We start from the raw sequence: 20,709 nt of genomic DNA on the forward strand, positions 1-20,709 counted from the left end.
GCAAGCAATGCTGTCGACCTTTTGTGACCTTCACACAGCCATCTCCTTTGGGCTGACATACTGTTTTCCTAACAAAAATGCTAAATTTAGGTGTCTTAAAAATGAACTTCCCTCCTTTTTTTAAAGTCTTGAGCACAGAATCGTGCAATAGCAGCTGAAATTTAGAAGACTGAACATATGTGAATTGGGATTCATGTTGTGATAAATGAAACGAAAAATTAATTTGATGTATATTTCAGTTATATTTAATTTTTCTGCTAGGTGATTATTAAACATAGATGTTAATTCATGTAAATCACCAGGGTTACAGTTTATAGGTGCCTTATAAAATGAATGCAGTTGGATAATGATTAAGCCTATAGGGAGGTCTTACCACCATTAGAAAATCATTTTCAATTAACTTCACTCCCGAATAAGTTGCTACCATCCCTGGCCTTACCAGGTACAGTTGCTGACATAATAGTATCTCCCTTTACTGTGAGCGTAATTCTTTGAATGTTGTGGTTTCATCAGATTTGTCATCGGACCTGTTAGGGACCAAACCATGAATGTAGAGGATGGGGGCTCAGTTAAGGGTGACACTAGGCGGTCAGGGCTTTCCGTCTAAGCAAAGCAAACTGTGAATGAACTGAACAGATGGCCTGTTCAGAGAGACCCTTAGGAAAGTCCCCAGGTGAGTCCTTAGCCCTTGACATCTTACGTAGTGATCTCTTCATCTCTTGGTAATAAATAAAGTAATAAACTGTGATCACTGTTTTTAATCAAAGAACTAAGACCTATTTTCTGGTAGACAGGCTACATCTACATTGAGGAGGAAAATAAGAAATATCTACAGAAAGCTTTAAAAATACTTGTGTAATGCCTATTAGTTTACAACACCTGCCTGCCAGCACTTTTTAGTTGCTACATCTGTAGAGAGAGAATGGCAAGGAATCTGTTCTTTCCTGTTAAATATAAGACAGAACAAAGATGTAACAGGATGTTGCTATGTGTTTCTGATTTCTGCCCATAAACAAGTAAAACCTTTTTTAGGATTCTGTCTGTTTGCTGCTTGCTTCCTCCAACTCATTCCTACAGAAACTCACCAGTAGGGGTGAAACTCCTTTCCGCTCTCCACTCCCTAATTGAACACTGCAAGCTTGGGATGATAAAAGAAAAAAAAAAAATCTCACCTTTAGTCAGAATGCTGGAAGTGGTATGATTAATATTGAGATATTTTTGGCATTGGATTTTATAGGAAATAAAAAGTGCATGATATCCTTTTATGAGTCTCTATCTCCTGGCATCCTGAAATTTCCTCCCCATCACAATATAAAGAATTAAAGTACAGTTTTATGTTGGAGATGAGAGACATCCCTAATTTTGGAGAATCCTAGGACAAGACCTACAAGTTCTGTCTTTAATGGCCTTCATAAGGCCCGCAGCCCTCAGATTAATGTTGAATCACTAGCTCTTTTGGGGAGTAAGAATGTGAATATTGGTGAAGCCACAATGGTTGTGTAGCTATTGTGCCAGACTCTATAAGCTTGATTGCTTTTATGTATCTTTTTTTTTTTTAAGTTTATTTATTTTGAGAGAGAGTGAGTGTGAGTGGTGTAGGGACAGAGAGAGAGGGAGAGAGAGAATCCCAAGCAGGCTCTGTGCTGTCAGTGCTGAGCTGACCTGGGGCTCGATCTCATAACCATGAGATCATGACTTGAGCTGGTATCAGTAGGTGGATGCTTAACCAACTGAGCCACCCAGGCACCCTGCTTTTATGTATCTAATAAAAAGTGAAATAATGCAGTCTTTTTGAAAATTGTTGTATGTTTCATTTGTATTAAGGACTACCAAGAAAATTGTGTGTGTGTGTGTGTGTGTGTGTGTGTGTGTGTGTGTGTGAGAGAGAGAGAGAGAGAGAGAGAGAGAGAGAGAGAGAGAGAGAAATCATAGGGCAGAGCTGTGGTCACTTCGTCAGCCCCTCTGTCCTTTGGGAACAGCTCCTTCAAGTGCTGAAAAAAAATTTTTTTTTAAGTTTATTTATTTTGACAGAGAGCATGAAGGGGGGGGGTGGTGGGAGAGAGAGACAGAGAGAGAATCCCAAGCAGGTTCTGTGCTGCCAGTGCAGTACAGAGTCTGATGCAGGGCTTGATCCTGTGAACTGTGCGATCGTGACCTGAGCCAAAACCAAGAGTAGGATGCTTCACTGATTGAGCCATCCAGTCGCCCTGTCAGTGCTGAAAGCTTTTAAGTTCTGTTTCATTTTAATAAGGGAGTTGTAGTTCTAATGTAACACACACAGCCCTATCTAATTATATAATAGATCACATTTGTTTTGACATTTAAGGTATTCTTAACATGTTTTGCAAGCATTTTTTGGTCCAGTTTCTACCATATATTGTGAGTCCTTTGCGTGAACATATTTTCTATATTCTAATTCTTTGTATTCTTGTATGTGACACCCACTGCAGATTGCAGGGATTCAGTAAATCCTGGTAACTTGCCAGTTTTAACTAGTAGATAAGATAGTTCTTTCAAGGTTACAAAAAACTTTAGCAATTAACAGCAGAAGTGGTCTTAAGCTCTTTTCTTTCTTTTTTAATGAAGATATTTTTATAGGGGTATATTACAGACATATAACAATATATTAGTTTTAGGCATACAACATAATGATTTGATGTTCATACATATTGTAAAATAATCACAATAAGACTAGTTAACATCCATCACCATACATACTTATAGGTTTTTGGTTTTGTTTTGAGGGTTTTTGTTGTTGTTATGAGAACTTTTAAGATTTACTCTTTTTAGCATTTTAAAGTATGCAATACATTATTAAGTAGTATTATTAGAGTCAGTATTTAAGCTCTTAAGGAATACATTTAGGGAAAGATGTGTATACATTTCTGTTGATTTGGTAGCATTCTTCCTATGATTTCCACTTCTTCTTAAAAACTTATTTTTCTGTTTAAACTTACTTATTTTAGAGAGAGAGAGTGAAACAGGGGAAGGGCAGAGAGGGTGGGAGGGAGAGAGAGAGAGAGAGAGACAGAGAGAGAGGGAGAATCTTAAGCAGGCTCCACACTCATCAGCTCAGCACAGAGCCTGACACAGGGCTGGATCCCGTGACTCTGGGACATGAACTGAACCCAAATCGAAAGTCAGATGCTCAACTGACTGAGCCACCCAGGTGCCCTGATTTACACTTCTTAAAGAAAGTGATAGGGACACCTGAGTGGCTCAGTCTGTTAAGTGTCTGGCTCTTGATTTTGGCTCAGGTCATGATCTGGGGGCTCATGAGTTCCAGCCCCAGGGCTTGGGCTGACAGCGTGGAAACTGCTTGGAATTCTGTCTCTCCCTCTCTCTGCCCTTCCCCAGCTCACGTGCTTTCTCTCTCTCTCAAAATAAATAAATAAACTTTAAAAAAATGGTTAAAAAAAGGTAACAATAGATATAATTTAAGTACTTTAGCTACTGTCATTGTCTAATCTATTAAGCACATAATTGCTCCGTGTATGCTTTTAAAAATACATCCTGTTTGACCATATCTTACTTCATATTTATTTTGTTTTTGAACAACCTTTCATTGTTAGTTCAAATGATAGTTTTCCTGCCCAGTCAAGTAGATGTTAAGTACTGGAGGGAGGCTGGGTCTCTGGAGTATCAAGATTTCTCTTTTCCGTTGGCTCCTTTGATCCATTGTTTGCCTTCTATCTCTAGAGTACCCACCTGACCCACAATTAGCATTTGATAGCAACCGTGGGACCATAGTTTCAGAGATATTTAGCGACCCAAGGCTGCAGCTGAAGCAAGAAGTAAACACACCAAAAATAGATAGATCTGCCTTGGTTAATGAAGATCACAGATGGAAATACTTTTTTTTTCTTTCTTGTGGACATGGTGGGATTTTAGAACCGATGCTATTAATCAATCTGTCCTAAAACAGAAACAGTTGCAAATATGTAATATAGAGTATCAGTGGAATAGAAAACAAACCTTTAACTAAGCCTGATTTTTTTTGAAGTTGGAAAATGTTGCCAGCCTGTTTTTTATGTAATTGAAAATGTTTAGAAGCTTTCCTGAAGGGTTGATTAATATATCGGAATCAAAAAAGGCAATTTTGGGTCTAATTTTGTTTGTTTACTGTGTAGTACAGGATTCTTGGCTTTGAAATTCTGCCATGCAGGGTGAAAAATGACTGTCAGTGTGAAACAAAGTAGTCTATTGAAAAGAACATTGTGTCTAATAGGGAACAGCTGATACCAGCCCAGTGCATGCTCTCTGGAATTACAATATCTCAATCAGTCTGATTGGTGCCTGTGGATAAAGGAGAGTCCACATTTGGCCAACTGTGGCAGAGGTTGGGGGTAGGGAGGTAGTCTCCCCACCCACCCCCACCTCTTGCTGCAAGAATCCCACTATGGGTAGTTGATGGGGAGGCACTCTGGTCTAGGCTGGAGGAATAGGATAGTTTGGGACCTTGAAAGGCTGCATAAACTGCAGTATCCCCACAAAGGTCGACATGACATTGTGAGGGATGGGTTGCATAGTTTCTGTAGGAGGGCCTGGAATTTTACTCTGGTCCCAGAAGCTTTTCTGAGGACATCTTGATATTCTGAATCTGAATTAACTAAAATGGGTAGCTGTATTTTGGTACTCAGCTTTTGGAGGAAGAGGGTATGGTTCAAGAAAACTGGTAGAAAAATAATGAGTGAACTCTTAACTAAGAGTTTCTGCCTATTTGGTTAAAACAGCACTACTCAAAAAAAAAAAAAAACCAAAAAAAACAAAAACAAAACAAAATAAAAACCCAGGAGTACTCAAAGTGACAAAAATGCCTTTCCTAGAGTGATTTTACATCCTGACTTTCTCAGGCAAGTGCCAATTTCAAATATTTTCCCATTATTTCAATCATTGACATCTTGCAGAAACTCCATATTTTTGTGGCTAATAGTACTATGCTTGCTGGATGGTATTTCAAACTCAAAAGCAACACGGAAGTGTTTTTTACGATCTCAGGTCTTGGTTTGGGGTTCAGAAAATAAGGTCACTGTATGAGGTTGGACTGAAAATCAATCCACACCAAAGGGGTGTTTCTTATGCCTTTGGGTAGATACTAAAGTATCTGGGCCAGGTTGTCACACAGCCGCTGCTTGAGTATCTCCCCTGATAGATTGGGAGCTCATAGCTCAGAAGGCATCTAATTATAAGTAAGCATTGCATCTGTAGCCAGACCTGTTTCCTATAACCTTACTCCTCAGGGCCAACAGATAATATCCTCCCTCTGGTTTTGTTGAGATGGTTCTTCAGATATACAGGGAGCTACTTTAACCCCCGACCTGCCCCCCCCCCCTCCCGCTCCCCCACCAGTCAATCCTCTTTCAGACCAAGTTTCACCATACCCTTTAATCTTTTCATTTATAACAAGATTATCACTACCCTAGGGCTTTAACACTACTTTGGCTGTGATTTTCCTGATCTGGGTTGTGCAGAGTAAAACTGGATTCCCACTCCCCTTTAAAAGACTCTGATAATGCAGTTTAACATACTTTTAGTTCATTTGACAACCATAGCTTAATGTGGGTTCATACTGAGCTTGTGATCCATTGATGCCTCTTGGTCTATTTCAAATAAATGACTGTTTCCTCCTGACCCTCACCCCCACTGCACCTCCACCATATGTACCTGGGCATTTGATTCTTAAAATTGGCATATGGGACTTTACCTTTATACGTACTATGTATATTTATATTTTGTATTCTGACCTGCCATTCAAATCCATCAAATTCATATAAAATCTCGATTTTTCATCAAATGTGCTGTTTTTTTCTGCCAGCTGCAAATTTACAGAGCTTTTCCATGTCTTCATATGTGTATCATAGTATTGTAAAGAAGCATGCACTTTGTAGTGAGCCAGATCTTGGTTTTTAACCCAGCTTTGTGTACCTGATGCCTGATGTTGGCATGTTACTTAAACCCCTCAAGCCCAGTTTACTCCTATGAAAATGAAGAAGACAGTACTTTCTTTAGGTTTGTTGTGAGCATTTATAATAACACAAGTGTCTATCACGTAGTAGGTGATGGTGTTAGTAATAATAAATGTTTTATTGACATGGACTCAGAATCGATTCTCTTATTTTCTTTATCCTTATCTGGGTCAGAGTTAATATTTTGGATAGGGCCAAGGACAGGGTTGTGTAGCCTCTAGATACCATTCTCCATGTTGACATCCATTGATTAGACAAATATTATTGAGTGATACATATTTATTGAGCTCAACTATGTTTATGTACTATTCTAGTGATTAGGGTCACAGTGGCAAAAAAAAAAAAAAAAATATGGTAAAGTCCCTGTCCTTATGAAGCTAGCATTCAAAAGGACAGGGCTACCACATAATGTAGGGACATCATTCACAGAGAATTTCTTGGCTATGCAACAGGAAAAAACAGACATACGGAGATACACACACATATGTATCATACATAGTATATATAATACAATATTTAGATAATGGTAAGAGCGAAAGTATATAATATGTTATCAGAGAATGGCAAGAACTGTGTAGAAAGATAAAACAAGGGACTCAGAGTTTAATAGAGGGCAAATGCTATCTTATATCAGATAGGTTGGAAAAAACCTCTCTGAGAAGGCAACACTGGGGAGAGTCCTTGTGGAGGGAGGAAGTGAGCTATGCATGAAGGGAAAGGTTCTAGTCACAAGGGCATCGATTCATTAATTCAAGTGTTTTTGGTATGAATGGTCAACCAGGTATTTATTTCTTTAAACATACTGTCTTATCCACCAGGTCCCAAGAATATTAAGATTTTTTTTTTCTAAATATGCTTGCCCTTATTCATATAAATGTCAGATGGGTCTGACATTGTTTGGGGGCTATGGGGAGGCACAGCATTTGTATTTCCTTGTCCATATGAAGGCTTCTCTGCCTCTGGTGTTTCTCTCTGAGTAACTGTGCAAGTTCATAAGGTGTAAAGCAAAGAGGACCCATCAGTCATCCCGATCCTCTGAATTGACCCTTGTGGTGCGCAGCGTGACAGAAGCCTCATCCAGGTTGCTCTCACATCCCTAGCTATGGGTGCAGCACCCCACGTTCACCTGTCCTTACACCTGTGAAAAAGAGGCATGTAGGATCTTTATTATTTCCCCCCAGTGAATCTATCCTGGTTCCTCATGATCACAACTTCATTTTCTAAGGACTCACACATCATCTGTGTCACCATTTTAGAATATTACCATGTTTCACAATCAAGCTTGCACGTCTATAGATCACAGAATAACACTTTTCTCTCCTCATTTTGAGAAACTGGAATACTATTTTTCTAACCCCATTGCCCCCAGTACCTTTTCTCTTCTCTATGATTTCTTAAAGATTACTGACAGGGACTCTTAGATTACATCTGCAAAGTCTCTCCCACACTCTGGGATGTAATTTGTTTAGGCCTGGAGACTTGAACTCATTTAAAACAGCAAGATGGTCTCCTGCTATCACTTTAGTTATCTCATACTTCAGTTTCTTCTAAACTACATTTATTCAGCCCTCCTGAGCTTAAAGATCATTCTCCTTGATACCAAAGATGGAAATACAACAGAAGTTGTGATCTATGACTTTCTCTTTGTTGTTTGTTAATGTTATATCATCTGTCCCAAGAAGTGAGTGTGTTTTTAAGGTTCATCTCTTTTACTTTGATTGTAGCTGATAAAGGGTGTGTGTGCTTCCAGGTTTGTGGATGAAAGCCTTAAGCGTGTTTCACATAGGCATATTTCACAAGAGGACATTGAGGGATTACCCTTCTATCATGTTATTTCAGTTTAATACTCCTGTGCACATTTTTCTCTTGTCTAGTATGCAGTTGTAAGTGAGGGCTCGAGCCACAACCAAGGGCAAATCCTGGCTGTTGCACTTACTATAGCAGCGAAACCACGGACAGGTCCGTTAGCCTCTCTGCATCTGAGTTGCCTTGTCTGTAAAGTGGAGATAATAATGCTTACCTGGTAGAATTTGAGCGTAAACGATTTAATACAAGGGGCTTAGAATAGTATCTGGCACACCTTCACCATCATCATTTCTAATGTATTCCCATCATCTTTCAAATATATTTTAAAAATTCTGACCTAATCAGAGAGTTCCTCATGAGCCACAGTTTGTCCTGTGGTTAGGGCACATTCAATCCAATTTTTCATATGTTGTATCTCTTTGTGTACCCCATGTCAAACAGTGAGAATTGGTATAGACAGTGATGATGTGAGGCTCTCAAAGACCACGAATTAACAAAGAAAGATTAAATTACATTTAGTGTACTTATGGCAGGAGCAAAATAAATGGACGCATTTTTATAAAGACTCCAATTTGAGTCTGGTTTAAAATAAAAAAGAACTTTCTTCTCAATCAGAGAATCCAAGTAGCCAGTGCACCCATTTCCAAGCCTTCTGGCTTAGTTTGAATGATAAAGGAAGACTTATCCCAGATGAGGCCAAACAAATCTGTAATACCTCATGGGAATTGTAAAATATTATTTCATAGCAGTGTGAAAAGGTAAATTTGCAATCACCAAGGGAACCCTGAGCCTCTCAGATCTTTGGACCATATTAGGGCCTTTGGAATCTTTGATAGAAGTTGGTTGGTTGCTGTATGGGAGGATTCTTTATCCTCCTGCCTTTATGTTTTCAAAATGGATTTTCTTTGGCACGACAACCATTGCATTCTTGGCCTTCTCTGATTGGAGAAAGAACTAACATACTTAGGCTTTTCTTCCTTGGAGCTCTCCTTTCTATAGGATACTGACTCCTGGTAGAAACTTATAGAAGCAGCCACTGCTTGGGTGGGGGAGGTCCTACAGTAGTGCAGTGAGGACTATGATTGGTGGGTCAGTCTGCCTAACTGAGAAGCAGTATTAGCAAGTCTCTTCTGTCCAGACCTCAAGCCAAATTCTCTAATTAGTTTTATCAGTAATAATAATAAAGCTGACACTTTGATTTCTGTTTGTCTCCTCTGTCTTGTTTCTCAAGAGATTCTTAAGAAGAGGCAAGAAGGATGTTATTTATTGATTCTTTCATATCTCAAACAATACAAACAGTAAGAGTGAAGGTAAGCAATATTCGTTAGCTCCCTTCTTTACATGTAACCAAGGTGTGAGCCAAAACAGTCTTTTTTTTTTTAATTTTTTTTAATGTTTATTTTTGAGACAGAGAAAGACAGAGCATGAGCAGAAGAGAGTAGAGAGAGAGAGGGAGACACAGAATCAGAAGCAGGCTCCAGGCTCCGAGCTGGTAGCCAGAGCCCGATGCAGGGCTCCAACTCATGAGCCGGAGATCATGACCTGAGCCGAAGTCGGACACCCAGCTGACTGAGCCACCCAGGTATCCCTGAACCAAGACAGTCTTTAGGCAACCTCTAGAAAAATTATCTGATTGACTTCCCCCTGGGTAAATCTGCCCTTATTTTTGTCTTTCATTGGGGTCAAACAAATAAATAAATCTGGAAACTCATGATGGAAAAAGAGCTATTGGCAGCAACTAGGTGGAGGGAAAAGCTAGAAAGAATTGATTGGAAAATGACTCTCAGGATTGGGGCGGACCTCCTGTTATTTAGAATAGAAAGTAGCAGAGTGTCAGTGCCCTGGGGCCAACGGGAAGTTTGAGCAAGATCAAGAGCACAGGTAATATAGGTGCAGAGAAGCTAGGATGAGAAATTTCTTAAAATTGTTGTCTTGTACAACAATCCATGCTGTTCCCAGATACGTTTGTAGTTCCCCCTTAACAGCTGCATACCACATTTTATTCTTGCTGAGCCAGAGAGAGCTATGGAGTCAACTAGAAGGTAGAAAGAAAGCAAAATGTGGCCTGGATGTATAGGAGATGAGACATAGATATAGATGTTGAGAACCCCAAAAGTAGAACCAGGTTTAGAAACTGGTTAATGAGCACAATTGGAACAGATTAGCTAGAAGAGAAGACGTGCCAGGCAGGACCTTCCAGGAGTAGAAGGAAATGAGCAAAGGAGAAATTAGAGTTCTCAAGCTGAAGAGCCAAGGAGAACTCTGGGGAACCACAAAGTTAATACCAGGAAAGCTTGAAGATAGTAAGTACTCTTTGGGATTCGGATGGAAGATTGGTTTTCTGAGGGACCAAATACCAGAGTGGACTCTAAATCCAAAATTCATGAAATACTTACTCATTGATTGCTCTGTGACCGTCACAGTACTGGGCACTCGTGAATGAACAGTAGGCAATATGACCTACTCTTTTTCCTTTTTTTTTTTTTTTTTTGACTCACTTCTTGCTTTTTTTATTTTTGAGAGAAAGTGAGAGAAAGTGCATGAGTGGGAGGGAGGGGCAGAAGGAGAGAGAGAATCTTAAGCAGGCTCCATACGGAGTATGGAGCCCGACGTGGGGCTTAGTCCCATGACCCTGGGATCATTACCTGAGCTGAAATCAAGAATTGGTCTCTCAACCCACTGAGCCACCCAGGCTCCCCTGTGATATGACCTACTCTTGCTCACATGGGGCTTACAATCTAAGGGGAGGTAGAGCCAATTAAAAAGAAAAAGTCGCAGGTGCTACCTGGTGCAGGGCCCATGGCAATACAGAGGCTGTACCTGACCTAGCAGCTGGGAGTTCCATCCCAACTGAGACCTTCCTGAAGGACAAGTCAGAGGTAGGCAATCAAGGAAGAGCATTCCAAGCAAAGTGGGTAGGATGTGACAGGGCCTTGGGGTGGCCAAGAAAGAATTAGGCATTCAGAAACCTGCAGGTGGGTTGAAATCAACCACTCCAGATGCTTTTTTTTTCTTTAATGTTTTTTTTATTTTGAGAGTGAGAGAGTGAGCACAAGCCGGGAGAGAGGGAGGAAGGAAGAGAGAGAGAGAGAGAGAGAGAGAGAGAGAGAGAGAGAGAGAGAGAGAGAGAATCCCAAGCAGGCTCTGTGCTGTCAGCCCTAAGCCTGACATGGGGCTCAATCCCATGAACCATGAAATCATGACCTGAGCTGAAACCAAGAGTCGGAGGCTTAACCAACTCAGTCAACAAGGTGCCCTCAGGTACTTTTTGTAGATAATCACTTTGCCTGGAGTTTGAATCTGAAGAAAAGATGAAAATGGGCCTTAGCAAGGTCACCAGGTAGAAAATGTCCCTTGGTGTCTGTTCCTTGGGGTGCCAGCAATAGAACAATAAAAAGTAGCCTTGAGAGGGGCCCAGGTGAGTGGAATGGGTGCTGTGAGGGTCTCTGGAAGCCGAGGCAATGGGCAGGGTGGGGGGGCAGCATGCTGCCAGATGCAGAAGAAAAGAAGAATACTGCCTAGGAAAGTGGACCTTGTGCATAGCCAGGAGGAAAAAAAAGACAATTTAGTTTTATATGTTACATTTTAATAATAGTCATTTGTAACTGCATAATAAAATTTGTGAACAAAAGTTCATTTCCAGAAGAATAATCTCTAACTGATATGCAATGCCTCAGTAGGATTTGGCCAGGTTTTAATTTTAGCTTGAATAAATAATGTAAGATACTAGGCTGGTGAGATAAAAGGAAATCTTCGTACTTTCATCTCTCCATGATGGAAATAATAACTACTTTATTTCAAAACAAGTTTCCAATTAGTTTCTGTGAAATATTATTATCCCCTTTTTCCAGATACTGTAGCTCATTTTGAAACTTAATTTTGATAATATATAAACATTTTTTAAACTTACTCTACAGGAATGACAGTTATATTTGGAGAGAGGAACGCTGTTGGGCTGGAACTATATTATTTGGGACTGTTCTAAATAATAGTAAAAATAACAAAAGAGAATTAGTCAAAATGTAATCTCTTTCATGACTATTCATGACCTGGCATGGATTTCTCTTTAGACCATTTCCTTTAAGGTTGTTGCATGGACTTTTTTCTTCAAGACTAGTAACATGTCACTTAAGGTTATATACTCTCTTGTCCCCTTTTAAAAAGCGGTATTATTTAAATAATCAATGAGCTCATTCAGGAAACACCTGAGTACTAACTGTGTGCCAGACCCTGGGCCAGCTGCTGGGGCTTATGTAGTGAATCTGGTAAATATGACATTTGCCTTTGTGGTGCTTACTCTAGGGCTACCTGAGAAATTCTGAGGACACTTTGGGGGAGAGGTCTTATAGGAATAAAGACCCATGTTTTAATTTGTATTTTAAGTCAGGACCTGACCATTATCAATAAATCATTCCAGATGGATAAACTGAGGCACAGATTATTCGGGCTCAACCTGTTAGTAATAAAGCGGTGACTTCAGTTGAAAAGTTGGTCCCCTGTTGAGTCCTTCACTCCCTAGGCCCCATAAGCTCACTTTCCTACAATTGCCGTGTACTGTTCACTCTGTTTTTCTTCCCTCAATGTAGAAAGGCAGACTGGTGATACTATTTTTCAGATGAAGAAAACAAGGCAGGGGGAGTTTTACCCAAGGCCACTTATCACTTTTATGGAGGAGCCAGCATCACAACTCCTACCCTTTGAGTTTCCAGGCCGTTGCCTAGCTACAAAACCTCCCTGCCTCTTCCACTGCACGGCAGCCGAGCAGGCGCTTAATAATCATAATTGATGGTGCTGGCTAAAAGGGAGAGCTCAGAGTGATTCTGGGGAGTTTGTTTTTACATACCAATGAATTTTCTTCTTCTTGTGGTCAATAACCTATACCCATTTGTTTTAGATAGCATCCCTGTCTTAGTCCACAATGAAGCTTTCTTATCTACACTGATGATTTCTCTTTTCTCTCTTTCTCAACTATTCTTTCTGGGGGAATCTAGTTGCTGTTTACAGGTATCACACATTTTAAAGAAATATTTGTCTTAAAACAAAACGAAACAAAACAAAAAACAATGTCTGGCTTCCCACAGAAGAGCCTCACTATAGCAGTTTTAAGGAATAGGATGCAGTTCAGTGAAAGTTAAATAAATTCCACCAGAAAGTAACACTTCTTTTTTTAAAAAAATTTTTTTTTAACGTTTATTTATTTTTTTGGGACAGAGAGAGACAGAGCATGAACGGGGGAGGGGCAGAAAGAGAGGGAGACACAGAATCGGAAACAGGCTCCAGGCTCTGAGCCATCAGCCCAGAGCCTGACGCGGGGCTCGAACTCACAGACCACGAGATCGTGACCTGGCTGAAGTCGGACACTTAACCGACTGAGCCACCCAGGCGCCCCATAACACTTCTTAAAGTATTAGCTCCAATAGTTATTTAACTATGTGAAAAATATTTGAGCACCTGTTTGTTCCAGATACCATCGTGAATAAAAAGATAACTTTGCTTATCCTTTCAGTGACGATTTATTGAGTGCCCGACATGTGCAAAATACCATGCATATGCTGGGGATTCTGTACTTGTCCTTATGTTGCAGATAGTCCAGGGAGGAGAGTCAGACAGTCTGAGAGGATCACATGAGTAGATGACTGCAACTTTCACATGTGCCTCAAAGAAGGAGCACATGATGCTGTGAGTGCCCATTATGGTGGCTTTAGCAGTCAGGGAAAAGTGGTACTCCAGTTGAGTTGTGATGAATAAGCAGAGGGAACTCGACAAATAGGGAAGGAAAGAGCATTCCAGGCAGAGGAAACACATTCAAAGGCCCTGTGGTGGGTGAGAACATGTGGAGTCCAGGAACTGTAAGACTAGCATGGTTTGAGTAAAATAAGAGGTTGAGAGGAAGCTGGAAAGGCAGGTAGAGGCCAGACGGTGCATGGTATCAGATGCTTGTACTGTGTTACCTCATGGCCTCAGCCTGCTTTCAGCCAAGGCTATGTGGATCGTGCCATGCAAGCTCCCACCAATTCTGTGCTGACCTCATTCCAAGTGTGCCTGGGGCTTCGCTGGTCCCCTGGCCTACTTCCCTTATAGGAGACCACCGGCAGTCACATGTGAGCAAGTCTCAAGTGCCAGGGAATTAGCACCCACAGGCACCCCCTTCCCCCCCCCCGCCCCAGCCATTGGTGGATGAAAGCCTATAGGTGAATGCTTCTCCCCTTTGTCTCTGGGGGCAATTCTGAAATGCATTCCCACACTCCCTCATAAGTTCCCTTTGGATTGATCACAGCTGCTCACAGGGTGGTCCACTTGCTCATTCATTTCCTCCCTTTCCCTAAACCATGACTCCTGTTCCTTGGGGTCACTTCCCAAATGAAAAAGCACAGGCAAACTTTTGTGTTCTGTTTTTTGGGTGGGGGGGGGGGAGCCAGAGAAAGATGCCATGTGAAGGAATGGAATTTTGTCTTTGTCTTAAAAGCTGTGGAAAATGATTGTTTTAACAGGATGGTGAATTAACACTTTTGCACTTCAAAGAGATCGTTTTGGCTGCAGTGTGGAAAATGGATTGGAGGAAGGCCAGTGTAGGTGAGGGTGGAATAGTTCATGCACTGTAATAGTCTAGGCAAACATAGTTGGAACAATAAAGATGGAGAGAAATAGATTTCAAAAATATTTAGGGCTCCTGATTGACAGGACTTGGTGACAGATTGGCTATGGCAAGTGAAGGAGAAGGAGGTATTTGAAATGACTCCTAGGTGTCTGACTTTCTTAGCTGAATGGATGATGATGCGCTTCCCTCAGATGGGAGACTCTGGAAGGTCAGGTGTAGGCGAGGGAGTACCAGTTAAGGTTTTGTATGAACCTAATAGAAGCTGGCTTAAACAAAAGGGGGATTAGTTAGCTAACAGAAATGGGAAAAAAAAAAAAAAAGGTAGACTGGCTTTAGGCAGGACTTGTTTAGGGAACAAACAATGTGACAAGGATCAGTCTCTCAGCTTTGCTTCCCTTGGGTACCTTTGGCTGCTTAGGGGGGAAGCAAGATGACCACATTCTCATATGACCAAGTACAGGAAGAGGGCTTTTCTCTCCAGGAGCCAGCTAAAGCATCATGGTGACTCATTTGCTCTGATTGGATTATATGCCCACAGGCCAAGAGACACCCTGTTTAGGGGGATAGGATATGTGGATTGGTATAATCACTGCTTACCCCTGGTTGTGGATGAGGGTGGGGTCAGTCTCATGGAAACTCATTTGGCCCAGAGTGGGAGGGATGAAGTCCCTGAAGGAAATTGAGATGTTGCTGCTGTTAAGTAGGGGAAAATTGGTGCTAGGAAAGTAACCAACAGTTCTCAATACCACGGAGAAAGTTTCTGAGTTTTGTTCTGAACATGTGTTTGAGGTACCTTTAAAGATCTTCAAAAGACAATGGATGCATGGAGTTAATTCAGAGGAGAGTTCTGGGATGGATGTACCTTGGGAATAATTTGCATAAAAGTAGCCCTGAAACTGAGGGAATGGATAAAATTAACTAGGAGAGGAATACATACTGAGAAGAGAAGAGGGCCACGGACCAAAGATCAAGTGTGGAAGCATTCCAACATTGAGTTGGAATTCTCCTAGGTCAAGGGTAATTATTCTGAAAAAAAAGAATAAACAAAGAGGTAGGAAGAAATCTTGGAGCACTGACTTATTTAATAAATAATGAATGTGACACATAATAGCTGCCTCCTTGGAATTCACAGTCCAGTGACCAGACTTGAGTTCAAAATTGATGTAGAGAGAACTTCAATTTCCACAAGTTAACAGTTGTATTAGAGGCATAAACCCCCAGCCCATCCAGTGGGAGCACAGAGAAGAGAATGGCTAATTGTTCTTGGCAGGGTAAAGGGATCACGTGAGAATCTTAAGAGATGAACAAGATTTTGCCATTTGGAGAAGGAAAAAGTTCAGGTCCAAGTTCAACTTACATAGAAGAGTCGGGAAGGAGTCAGAAGTAAGGGATGACAACCTAAGCCATGAGAAATTTAGGAAATAGGCAAGGACCTAGTAAATCTGTTGGCTAAGGAGGAAAAGCTGGGGGTATCATTTGGTTATGTTTTGGGATGGCTACTTATCTGTGAGCTTCACTGTATCCCTCTATCACTGCAAAACCCAACTTTACTGGCTTTTATCCTGGACTGGCTGGTTGGTTGACATATTATGTTGGTTTTGTTTGTTTGTTTGGCATTAGAAAGACTCTAAATCTAAAAGGTTTTTATAGTGGATTTTGACTAATTGCTTTCTATTACTTCCAAAGTGAAGACAGAAATAAGTGATTACCTTTCAACAAAGGCAATTTCACTTAAACATTAGGAAGTGTTTTCTTATCAGTGAATTTATTTTACTTGTCTGCATCAGCCTTACAACTTACAGACTCAGTCAACTATCATAACAGCCAAGGAAAGGAGGCTGTACAATAAACAAACAAACAGAAAACCAAATAAATAAAATCGGTAAGTTGACTGAGGATGGAAGAGTTAAGAAAATTACATATGGAGCAGTCACCATAACATTTCCAACTAACTAAGGCATATTTCTGAAGGAAGTATGATTTAGGGATCTGATTAGCCAGAAGAGGTTGGGGATGGGGCACACTTTCCAGGCATTTCAGGCAGAGGGTAGCTGTGACAGGCACAATAATGCCCTCAAAGATGTCCACATCCTTATTCCTAGAAACTGTGAATATATTGCCTTACATGGCAAGGAACAATTCAGGTTGCAGATGACATTAAGCTTGTTGATCAGCTGACTTGAAGAGAGGGAGATTGTTCTGGATTATTCTGGTGGGTCTCATTTAAATTTTTTTTTTTTAACATTCATTCATTTTTGAGAGACAGAGAGACAGAGTATGAGCCGGGGAGGGGCAGAGAGAGAGGGAGACACGGAATCTGAAGCAGACTCCAGGCTGTGAGCTGTCAGCAGAGAGCTCCACGCAGGGCTCGATCTCATGGACTGTGAAATCATAACCTGAGCCGAAGTCATACGCTCAACCAACTGAGCCACCCAGGTGTTCCGTGGTGGGTCTCATTTTAAATCATAAGGATCCTTTAAAGTAGAGGAAGGCAGAAGAGGAAGTCAGAGAAAGATCTGAAGATGCGTTGCTGCTGGTTTTGAAGTTGGAGGTAGAGGCCATGAACAAAGGAATGCAGGCAGCCTCTAGAAGCTGGGAAAAGGCAAGGAAGCACATTCTCCTCTGGAGTCTCCAGAAAGGAGGGTTCTAACTCTGCTAACATCTCAACTGTAGCCCAGTAAGAGCCATTTTAGACTTCGGAGCTGCAGAACTGTAAGATAATACACTTGTGTATTTTTTAAAATTTTGGTTTTAAAACTTTGATTATGAAAAAATTGTGCATTGCAAGAATTAAAATCATTTGAACAACAATAACAACAACAAATGGCACTCTGATTAAACTATATTTTATAGCCTGCAGGATACCTTGGGCCAGCTTGGTTTTCACTAGAGATTTCTCTGCCAGCCTGCCACCCACTTCCCACCCCTCCCAGCTTCTTTCTTCACCAACATGCAAGTTCTTTTCCTTCCTTGTCAGCCAGAGAGGCCCATTGGAGAGGCAGGTTCAGCCTTCCTTGCCAATAGTTGTTTGACTTGAAAAGGGGGCAGCACAGTCATTTAAACTGGATCCAACCTCTTGGCTTCTTACAAAGTTAAACAGCTCAAAGAAAGAAGATAAGAAGACAATGCTTGTGGAACAGACAGTATGTATTGGCTTGCACGCCTCATTACAATTCACCTGCTTGTGGCTCCCATTCAGTGGTTTCTTCTGAAGGCAGTGGATTTTTCTCTTGCATTTTTATCTTCTTCAGTTTCTATGTATTGAATTTCTCAATCTCAGCCATATGGGGTTTGTCAGGCATAGTTGTAGAGGAAGCTGAGTGAGACATGTGAGCTGGCAAAGTCCGATCTGTGCAGTGGCCACTGAGTCTGAATTTGTATGGTTTTAAGCCAAGTGGCTGAAATAGTCTAATGGATGAAAGACATAGAGTTGGTTTGCTTCTGGAATAGACAGAAGCCAGTTGGAAATAGGGGAGGCCATGCACTCAAGATGTTATTATTACCTCTCTTTGGTTAATTAAAAAAATTTTTTTTAATTTGGGATAATTTCAGACTTTTAGAAAAGTTACAAAAATAGTGCAAAGAATGCTTGTGTATCCTTCACATAAGTACCTAAATTATAACAATTTAACATTTTTGCTTTATAATTTTCTCTCTGTACATAAATAAATATATACATGAAACATATAACTACAACGTATAGTATATAAATATAGTAAATATTCTCTCTAATATTTCACTATGTGGATATTTTATATTATGTATTATATATAATTTATTGAACTGTTTGAGTAAATTGAAGATATGGTGTCCCTCTCTTCCCCAAATACTTCAATGTGTGATTCCTGAAAAATATAACCACTGTACAGTGACCAAAATCAATAAATTAAAAATGACACAGCATTATTAGGTGATGTAAAAGCCTATTTAAGTGTTGCCAATTGCCTCATTCATGTCTTTACAACAAAGAGAATATTTTTTTTCAGATCCAGTATCTAACCCAGGATCATGTGTTGCATTTGGATCTCATATTGTTTGTCTCCTTCAGTTTGGAGCAGTAATTCAGGTTCTCTCTGTTTCTCATGATTTCCACATTTTTAAAGAATACAGCCAATCATTTTGTAGACTATCCCTCATTATGGGTTATGTAATGGTCTTTTGTGATTAAGATTCAGGTTATGCTTTTTGGCAGGAGTTTTCAGCATTAGTACTGTGTCCTTCTCTGTGCATGATATCAGGAGGTACTTGCTGAAGATAATATTGCCAGCTTCACTGTAAAGTTGCTATCATTCTCTTTATATTTAATAAGTGTCTTGGGGAGGTATTTTGAGACAATACAAGTATGTTGTTTCTCATTAATACTTTCACTTGCTCATTTTAGCATCCATGATTCTTGTCTGAAACAAGTAATTCTATGGTGGCTGCCATTTAGAAATTCTCCAATTATTTAAACTTTAAATCTATGAGTCTAACAGGTGGGATTTTTTAATTTTTTTATTTTTTTAATTTACATCCAAGTTAGTTAGCATAGAGTACAACAATGATTTCAGGAGTAGCCCATGTACTACTCCATGGGATTTAGCCCATCCCCCTTCCCATAACCCCTCCAGTAATAAGAGGTGGGATTTTTAAAACATAACCCCAATACCTTCATCTCATCTAAAACCAAATGAACAATAATTCATTAATTTCCCAATTATCTTAGAAATTTTAAAAGCTCTTTATTTTGAGATAATTTTAGAGTTACAGAAGGATTTCAAAAGCAGTGTAGAGGGTTTCTATATGCCAGTAATTTTCTGTTACATCTGTACATCACATTTGGAAGCATTGACAATTTAATAATACTGAGTCTTCTAGTCTATAAATGTGATTATTTGGATCTGCACATATTCTGTTATATATTATAACATGAATGACATATATAGAACTAAATTTCATTTTTGGAGTGCTACTAAAAATGGTATTTAAAAAAAATTGAATTCTAATTTGTCACTGCAAGTGTGCAGAATTGACTTTGTATCCTGCAGAGGTGCCAAACTCATATACAAGCTCTAAGAGATATGTCTGGTGTATATTTTGGGATTTTCTATATAGACCATCATGTCATATGTGAATGGAGATGATTTTCTTTCTTCCTCTCCAATTTGTAAGCCTTTGATTTCCTTTTGTTGTTTTATTGCACTGTCTAGAATGTGCCCAGTATGATGCATTCAGTATGGTGTTGAATAGGAGTGGTGAGAGAGGACATTCCTGGTTTGATCTAAATGGGAAAGCATTGAGTTTTGGGCCAATTGGTTGTCCTGAGACCTCATTTTCCAATGAGTTTGAAAGAAAAATTGAATTTGAAGATTTGTAGTTTCTGGCATTTTAAGAATATATTTTTTAAGTTTATTTATTTTGAAAGAGAGAGAGGCAGAGAGAGGGAGAGATGGAGAATCCCAGGCAAGCTCCACACTATCAGCACAGAGCTCAGCATGGGGCTTGAACTCACAAACCTCAAGATCATGATCTGAGCCAAAATCAGTAGTCAAATGCTCAACTGACTGAGCCACCCAGGTGTCCTTGGCCTTTTCCTTTTTGGTTGTACTAAGTGTGGGACTGATGTTCAGTCTAGCTGTCTATATCCCCGAGTGGAAACTGGAGGCTCCACACGTTTTTTTCTCACAACTGTTTGTTTGAGTCAGAATCCAAATGAGATGTATTTAACCTAATGTTGATATGTTCCTTAAGTCTCTTTTGATGTATATTTTGTTCTTCTTTTCCTGTCTATTTGTTCTTCTTGCTATTTTTTTTTCTGTTATTGTTGTCAAAGACACTGGGTTGTCTATTTTATAATGTTTCCCATAGTCTGAATTTTGCTGATTACATCCCCGTGGTATGGCTTAATATAGTCCTCTGCCCACTGTTTTCCTTGTAAATTGGTAGTTAGATCTTGAGGCTTTATCAGAATCAGGTTTATTTTTCCTTGAAAATTCATAATCTGGGTATTTCGTGTGTGTGTGTGTGTGTGTGTGTGTGTGTGTGTGTGTGTATGATTTATCAGCTGTTGATGTTAGCTGCCCACCTCTCTATATTAGGGCTTTTAAAATGCCTTTCTTTTGGGGTGCCTGGGTGGCTCAGTCGGTTGGGCGTCTGGGTTTGGCTCAGGTGATGATCTCGTGGTCTGTGAGTTCGAGTCCTGTGTCAGACTCTGTGCTGACAGCTCAGGGCTTGGAGCCTGCTTCAGATTCTGTGTCTCCCTCTCTCTCTCCCCCTCCCCTGCCCACACTCTGTGTCTCTCTGTCTCTCAATAATAAAGAAACATTAAAAAATAAATAAAATAAAATTCATTTCTTTTAC

The 20,709-nt window shown here is 40.1% G+C and overlaps 1 pseudogene; it reads right to left on the minus strand.

Moving 5' to 3' along the window:
* Positions 1 to 17,312: 17,312 nt before the first annotated feature.
* On the minus strand, positions 17,313 to 17,672 carry LOC109494669 (annotated as a pseudogene).
* Positions 17,673 to 20,709: the final 3,037 nt, after the last annotated feature.

The sequence above is a fragment of the Felis catus genome, chromosome E2 (assembly GCF_018350175.1).
Source record: "Felis catus isolate Fca126 chromosome E2, F.catus_Fca126_mat1.0, whole genome shotgun sequence".
NCBI lineage: Eukaryota > Metazoa > Chordata > Mammalia > Carnivora > Felidae > Felis > Felis catus.